The following is a 7,378-nucleotide window of genomic DNA, read 5'->3' on the forward strand; positions in this document are numbered from 1 at the left end:
TTCACACTCACTGTCTCAGGGGACACATCCCTTCTCCTCTTGCCTTGAGCGAGTTGACTGACTCTGTAGTGGAAACAAGATTCAGCTTCTTTTGACATTTGTGCTCTTATTTCTTTCACTAGGCCAGAAAAAGGTGACATTTAACACTGTACGTGATGTTCTTGTATTTCTCCAGGTAACAGTAGACACCAAAAGCTCTGAAAGTAGCTCAACTGCAGGTGGGGCTGGAAGAAATGCAAAGATCAACACTTGTGAGGTGGCATTTGTCAAATTCTCTTCTTGGCTGGCAGAGAGCCAGCAGGGTGGCTAGTCCCCTTTCAGAGGCTGAACTGCAGGCAACCTCCATATGCACAAGGTGACAGACTCTGGGCAGCATGACCTCAGAGCCAGGTTTCTATTGGGCTACTGCCAATGCCACAGTCAGCCGGGGCTGTTTCTCTACTGTATTTCCTCCAAATAGAGAAGACATCTGATGTCCCTGGGATCACAAGGAGGCCCCTCCCTCCCTCACTCTCCTCACCCAGCACCCACCAGGCATCTGCATGCTGCTCCCTGGGGAGGGCTTTCCTGCAAGGCTGACATAAAAGCTCAGCTCTAACCTGGCCTTGACTCACCAGGACTCCTCAGCTCAGCTTCTCAAAATGAGGCTCCCTGCTCAGCTCCTGGGGCTGCTGCTGCTCTGGATCCCTGGTGAGGACAGAGGGGATGGGGAAGGAGAAGTGGGGGAGGGGAGCCCTGGGCCCCCATTCTGTCATGTGTGCTCTGTCCACATGAGGGATGTGCAGGTCTTATTCTCCAGGATGAGGCAGATGTGGTTCATTAATGTGAGAAAGAAGATTCCAGAAAGAACAGGGACTTGGGATCTAATCAAGATTTTTATATACAGAAAGGGGATTGCTCTGGGTGAATTCCAGAAAGGCTCTTATACCTTATTAAATTTGACTCCTTAATAAAAATTGAATAACTTTGTTATAAAAATAAAAATCAAACAAAAATTCATTTGTAAATAAAAAAAGATTAATACAAGTATGTCTCATAATACTTCTACATGACTTTGATTTCTCTGATATTATTTCAGGATCCAGTGGGGATATTGTGGTTACCCAAAGTCCTCTCTCAGAGCCCGTCACCTCTGGACAGCCACTCTCAATCTCCTGCAGGTCCAGTCAGAGCCTCCTACACAGTAATGGAATCACGTATTTGAACTGGGTTGTACAGAAGCCAGGCCAGTCTCCCCAGGGCCTAATATATCAGGTTTCCAACCGGTACACTGGGGTCTCAGACAGGTTCAGTGGCAGTGGGTCAGGGACAGATTTCACACTGAGAATCAACAGGGTGGAGCCTGATGATGCTGGAGTGTATTACTGTGTGCAAAGTCTACATGTTCCTCCCACAGTGGTGCAGCCCCGAACAAAAACCTCCGTGCCTGGGTGGCCCAGCTGCCACATGAGCTGCTTGTCTGGGCAGCAGCTCAGCAGATTCTCTGCCCTGTGAGAGGAAGGTGCTGGGAACTGAGGAAACAGGTTCAGCTGAGGGCTGTGGACCATGACTTCCTGGCCCACAGCTCAGGCCACATCCATGAATGGTCGTGTCAGCTGCAGCAGCCTGGCCTGGCATGTGGAGGTCAACACAGAGGTGTCCAGGGACCTTCTGAATGAAACTTCTTTTCATTTTCTTCCAGGAATATCTTATAGTACTGAGCTTAGATGGACTCAGATGGACTGCAAGATGCTGGTGAGTGTGAACACTGCAGAAGGAGCAGGACCTGGGCCCTGGGCCCTGGGCAGGACTGTAGTGCAGGCATTGGGTGGCTATCAGAAACTTCTGGATGTCCCTTGTGCTTCAAATGCTATTCTTTGTGGTGTTAGGGTTCAATCATAATTACAAACACACAAAAGTGATTAATCTGAAATAATTATTAAAACTCATGACAATAGCTTATTAAGTTGGCACTCAATCTTGCATTTCTTTTATTATTCTAGGATCCAGAGGGATATATTAATGAGACAGACTCCACTCTCCCTGCCTGTCAACCCTTGACCACCTGCTTCCATCTAGGGAAGGATAAGAGTTGAGAAAGTCACTCATAAATCACCCAAAGGGTAGAAGGTTTTGCCTGGGGCTCTGCTAGTGCAGGTGAAGTGACATCATGCAGGCTCTGCATCTCTACTGCCTCCATGAATCCTAAAGGTCGTGACTAGATGACCCTCAGGTCATCTCAATGTTCCCAGTGAGCCCACTGTGGCACAGGTAAGGTTCCAAAATAGGTTCTGTCCTCCTCAGATGCCTGGGCATGACTTGAGGGAGATGGTCACTCTGCAGAGCCCTTATGGTCAGGATGAAGGTGATGTTGATCCAAAGGCAGAGCTGGACTGGGAAGGTCAGCAGGAGATGCAGTGGGAGCCCAGGTGCAAACTTCAGGCCCCAGAAACCACAAGGAGGCAGCGTCCTCAAGAGAATTCCAGGGGAATGGAGGGGGTGTCCTCTGCTTAAATACCCAGGCCCTTTTCTTCCCAGACAAGTGAATGTGGTTGAAATCCAATGCATTATAATCATTCAATTCACTAGTATGTGGAAATATTTATATGGAGAATAGAAAAGACTCAATTGTTTGAATTAAAGTATATTTCTGACAAAGAAATTTAAAATATTAGAGTCACAGAGAAAGGAAAGACTATGGAGCAGAAGAAAATATTCCATTTAGTTTGTTTGTTTGCTTTTTCCTAAAAGGCCATTAGGAATCAGTATTCTAAGAAAGAAATGCCAGAGCCTTGTGCAATGGAGAGAAGGAATCCCTATGGGAAACAGGTGAAGTGACATCATGCAGATGGGATGTCATGAAGTTACATCATGCAGGTGGGAAGCCATTCTCACACGTGATTTGAGTTACCTCCCTGGATGGGTGAGAGGTGCTCAGACAACTGTGTCAGAGCCTTCTCCACCCTGTCCCAGGTGCGAGGGCTTGTCTGTGTGGAGGTGTGCCTGGCCACTGACCCAAAGATCAATCACTGACCCTGACCTTGGAATGCTGCCCCCCCTCGACCTTCATTGGATGGGATTTTCCCTTGGATTTTTTTGTTCCCCAATAAAAGCTCACTCCTGGCATGTCCTCTCTCTCTCTCTCTCTCTCTCGCTAGCCTCTTGTGTTAACCTTGCCAATGCATCAGGTGGCTGGAGGCAGGAGTAAGGAGAAGCCATGTCCGGAGCTGAGCATTAAAGGTAACAAGAATATGTCTCTTTAATTTGAAAACTCTAGTTAATTTTTATGCTTTGAAGCTCTTTTATGAAGCTCACATGCTGGTTGCATGGCAGAGTGTTTAAGTGATGGGCACTGGAGGAATGTAAATTAATATTAGCTGCATAAACACTGTATATAATATCTTGCAGAGCTTGAGATGTATTATATCTGGATAACAGGGAAAATGGCATTTACAAAACAAAACAGAATAAATGTAATTAAATATTACAGTCTCATAAAAGTGCTAAAATCAATATTTTAGATTCTAGAAACTGTACAGGGCCCCTGCACACTAGGCACATGATCCGATCCATCACTGACCTTAACCAACAACCAGAATTTTTAAGATTTTCTAAGCAGTGGGAGTAATAGTGCCAGCTAGATTATAAACTAGTGCATAATTGACAAGGTACCATGAGGAAAAATAATAGTTAAGAATTATTAATCCAAGGAAAATCAAAAAAGTATCAAAATGGACCATAAAACTGATGCAAAATAGAAAAAATAAATGAAAAGATGCCAGATTTAGCTCCAGATTTAAAATAAAAAAACATTATATATTTAAAGTAAAACTATAAAAATATAAAGTGAGGGAAGTGAATAAAGATAAAAATGATTGATATCAAATCTGAATTCTAGTTAGAATATCCTTATTTCTGGTAAGAGTGTAAGCTGACTGTGAGAATGAAGACCAAACCCCACACCATGCCCAGACCAGCTGAGGACACCAGCTTGGACATCATGCAGAAGACAACAGTGACATTTCATGACAGCAGAAGGTCATGGTTCCAGGAATCTCTTACAGTACTGACCCTAGATGGACCCAGCTGGACTTCAAGTTGCTGGTAGAAGAGAGCAGAGCATACCAGCCAGCAGGTAAGAGCCACCTCCAGCAAAGCCTGAGTCAACTGAAAACTCAACACCTCCTCTGGAGCCCACCAGGGAAGCGAGACCAGGGGCCATCCACTGCCCAAGACTGGGGAGAAAGAGGGCAGATGCAGAGGATCACACTCATCAGAACAAACAGGTGCAGGAAGGAGCCACTAAGAAACAGGGACAGGGGCAGGAAACCTGAACTGTAATTGACAAGTGGCCAGAGACTCAGCCTGGAAAATAGAATAGTTACAAACCCCAGGTCATACCATCACCAGGGAGCTCCTGTAAGCTCTACCTCTAGGAGCTCAGAAGAATCTCTCAAAAAGAGCCCCATAATTTAGCAGGGGAAAGGAAAAGCACCAATTCTGAAATAGGCCAGAGCATTCTGTTCTTCAGAAAGGTCTGCCCTCAGGGGAAGTTGGTTAACCAAGCCCAGCTGAGGGGTCTATCACAACCTGCTGACCTGGAACAAGGAAAACATCCCACTCTGCCCACTGCTAGCCCTGAAGGTGGGAGAAGACAGGCACCAACTTCAGCCACCCCAGCTAGACCCCTGAACAAGGGAGGAAGCTGACAGCCTTCCTGAAGCTCGGAACCCAAGCTGCACACTCAGTAATGAGCCCAGGGCTGGGGAGAGCTCAGAGGAGCAGCACTGCCCAGCTCATGGGACCCCTGAGCTCAATGAGAGCACACAGAACAGGACAGAGAACAAGTCACAGGACCAGGGAGCATTTCCTCTCTTTACCTCCACAGGATCAGAGGCCTGGTCCAAGCAACCCCTCTTACCCAGTGGGTCATGTTTTGCTGTCAGGAAAACAGTGTGAGGCACTGAAATCCCAAGGAGCCCTGTGAAGAGACTGAGCAGCATCAGAACCGGAACCAGATCCAGCAGGAATTATGGACCCTCACACAGAGGAGTCAAGACTCTGTGCAAAGCTCTATGAATGGGAAAAACTCTTCACTGGACATTGCCCTTCACCATGGCCTGTCTCTGAGCTTCACCATAAAGATCCTGGAAACAACTGTCCTTGGTCACCATGCTCAAAATTTGCATTCAGTTCTGTTTCAGGCTTCCCCATTCAAGGTGCTACCCCACGGTGTCACTGAAACTTCTGCCCAATATCACCTGAGACATCCACACTGCCCAGTCCAGTGTCCGCACCAATCCTCATCCTACTAGACCCACCACTGTCACTTAGCACCTCAGAGCACCCTCCTCCTCCAGGCACTTTCTTCCTGAGCCTCAGGACATCACTCTCTCCTGCTGCTCCCCCTCCCACTGCCCCTTCCCAATCACCTTCCTGGTCCTCCCTCTCCACCTGTCCCAGAACTCAGGCCCTGGGCCTCTGCTCTGTGCAGCCCTCCCTGCAGTGGTCATAAGAGCTCAGTCCCCAGGGCAGACCTCACCCCTGAACCCCAGCCTCTAACACTCTGTTGGCTACTTGGCAACACACTAATGCACATGGCCAGCCCCAACATCTAGAGCCACATATCCATCTTGCTCCCAATGTCACTGTCCCCACTGTCTCCTCTGTCAGGACAAATAGCAACTCCACCCTGCTAGCTTCTCAAAGTAAGATCTCAGAGTCATCTTGAGACTCCTTCTCTCACATCCCTTGACCTACCACAGCAGGTTGTTCACCTCCATCTCCAATATACACCCCTCACTGCTCCCTCCAGGTGCAAACCACAGGCCACAGAAAACACAAGCAGGCAACATCCTGGGGAGAGTCCCAAGTGAATGAGGGAGGTTTCTTCTTCTTTCTGACCCTCCCCCCGCCTGCCCACAGAATATGTCCAGGGAGAACCCCAGCCTGGCGTCCAGCACTCAGCTTCAGTCTGGTCTGTTAAGGGGTCTCCATGCTCAGCCCAGGCTCAGCCTGATTCTCTTCTCTATGCTCCTCCATTGATGTTCACCTGAAACCCAACTTTGAAATACTTTTTTAAGAAGTGTGAGGTATCAATGCCTACAAGATTATAAATGGGTGTATAATTAATGAGTTATCATTAGACACAACAATTATCAAGTAATAATATAAAAAATTAAAAAACGGGGAAATAGAACTGAAATCTCCAAACAATATCCACTTCCAAATGCCATCAGCGATCCATCAGTACTTGTTAGTGATAAACAAAGGTAGTATTGGACAAAATATTGCATTGATGGCCCAAAAACCCTGTCCCTGGTATCAACACATTGCAGGTATTCAAGTAGTAATTCAGTATCTTCCGTGAAGGATTTTGCAGCTGTAATGAAATAGGGGCCTTTTAGAGAGGGAGAGAGTACCAGAATGCACCCCCTATTGTGGAAGCCCTTGAAATCTGGGTAGAGTCAGAGGGAGGCAAATCTCATGCCAGGGAAGATTGGATATGGGGAGATTCTCTAATGCTAGTCTTGAAGATGCAGGAGCCAGACTGTAAGTAATTAGGGCAGCTTCCAGGAGCTCTGTGCTGATGGCCACAGGATATTGGGACCTCACACTACAACTGTGAAAGGATGACTCAGCCACAGGCACTGGACCTGGAAGAATACCCTGAACTTCAGCAAGGAGAGCTGCCGACTTACTGCCCCATTTCAGTCTTCTCAGGCTGAGCTGAGGACCCAGCCTGGACTCCTGAGGGACATGCCTGGGAAGGAACACACTGCTCAATATGTGGGAATTTGTAGTTCAGCCACAGAAAACTAGGAGAGATGTCAATGAACCAGGTATTACAAGGAAAATCAGAAATCTAAATACCAGCAGCAGTTTTCCCATGTGGCTCATGCTTAATCTGCACTGTGGATGGTTCTATGAACTTTAGCTGTACTATTTATAAAAGCTGCTGTGCAGTTACTTCTGTGTACATGTGATGTGCATATTTCTATGAGTAGATATGTGTATAAGTAGGGATTCCTAATATACATACATCAAGTATTACACATGTGTGTAAAGTGTTTTCAAATTTTTTCCACCACAACTTCTTTTTCATCTAGGGGAACATCACAGGCTGCTTATATGTAAGTGTAGATTTCTTAATTTGATAAGAGCTTTATTATAACCAAACTGATTACACTACGAATTTATCTTTTCACACCCCGTGAATATTTAGTATACACATTATAAATAAATTACTAATAATATTAACAATCATGTCAGACACGTCACTCCCAGAATATTAATTTCAAAACACCACTGAGAAGCAATGGCAGATGGTGGACCAGAGGAGGCTCATCCCACTTGCTCTGCTGTTTGGAACTTGAATGATAGGGATACAGTTCACAGT

At 46.3% G+C, this 7,378-nt stretch overlaps 1 long non-coding RNA gene across 6 annotated transcripts; it reads left to right on the forward strand.

Moving 5' to 3' along the window:
- Nucleotides 1-223: 223 nt before the first annotated feature.
- On the forward strand, nucleotides 224-6,990 carry LOC124105015 (uncharacterized). 6 transcript variants are annotated; one of them, XR_006855587.2, is made up of 6 exons: nucleotides 227-690; nucleotides 1,079-1,734; nucleotides 1,983-2,856; nucleotides 3,138-3,219; nucleotides 3,878-4,114; nucleotides 4,868-6,989. It is a non-coding gene; the product is annotated as an uncharacterized LOC124105015 (long non-coding RNA). The 6 variants fall into 6 exon arrangements; XR_006855586.2 differs by having other exon boundaries at nucleotides 3,903-4,114; XR_006855584.2 differs by having other exon boundaries at nucleotides 231-690; nucleotides 1,983-2,250; nucleotides 2,731-3,219; nucleotides 3,903-4,114; nucleotides 4,868-6,987.
- Nucleotides 6,991-7,378: the final 388 nt, after the last annotated feature.

The sequence above is a fragment of the Marmota monax genome, unplaced genomic scaffold (genome assembly GCF_021218885.2).
Source record: "Marmota monax isolate L192 unplaced genomic scaffold, Marmota_monax_Labrador192_F-V1.1 WCK01_AAM20220418_F8-fsc00330, whole genome shotgun sequence".
Classification (NCBI taxonomy): domain Eukaryota; kingdom Metazoa; phylum Chordata; class Mammalia; order Rodentia; family Sciuridae; genus Marmota; species Marmota monax.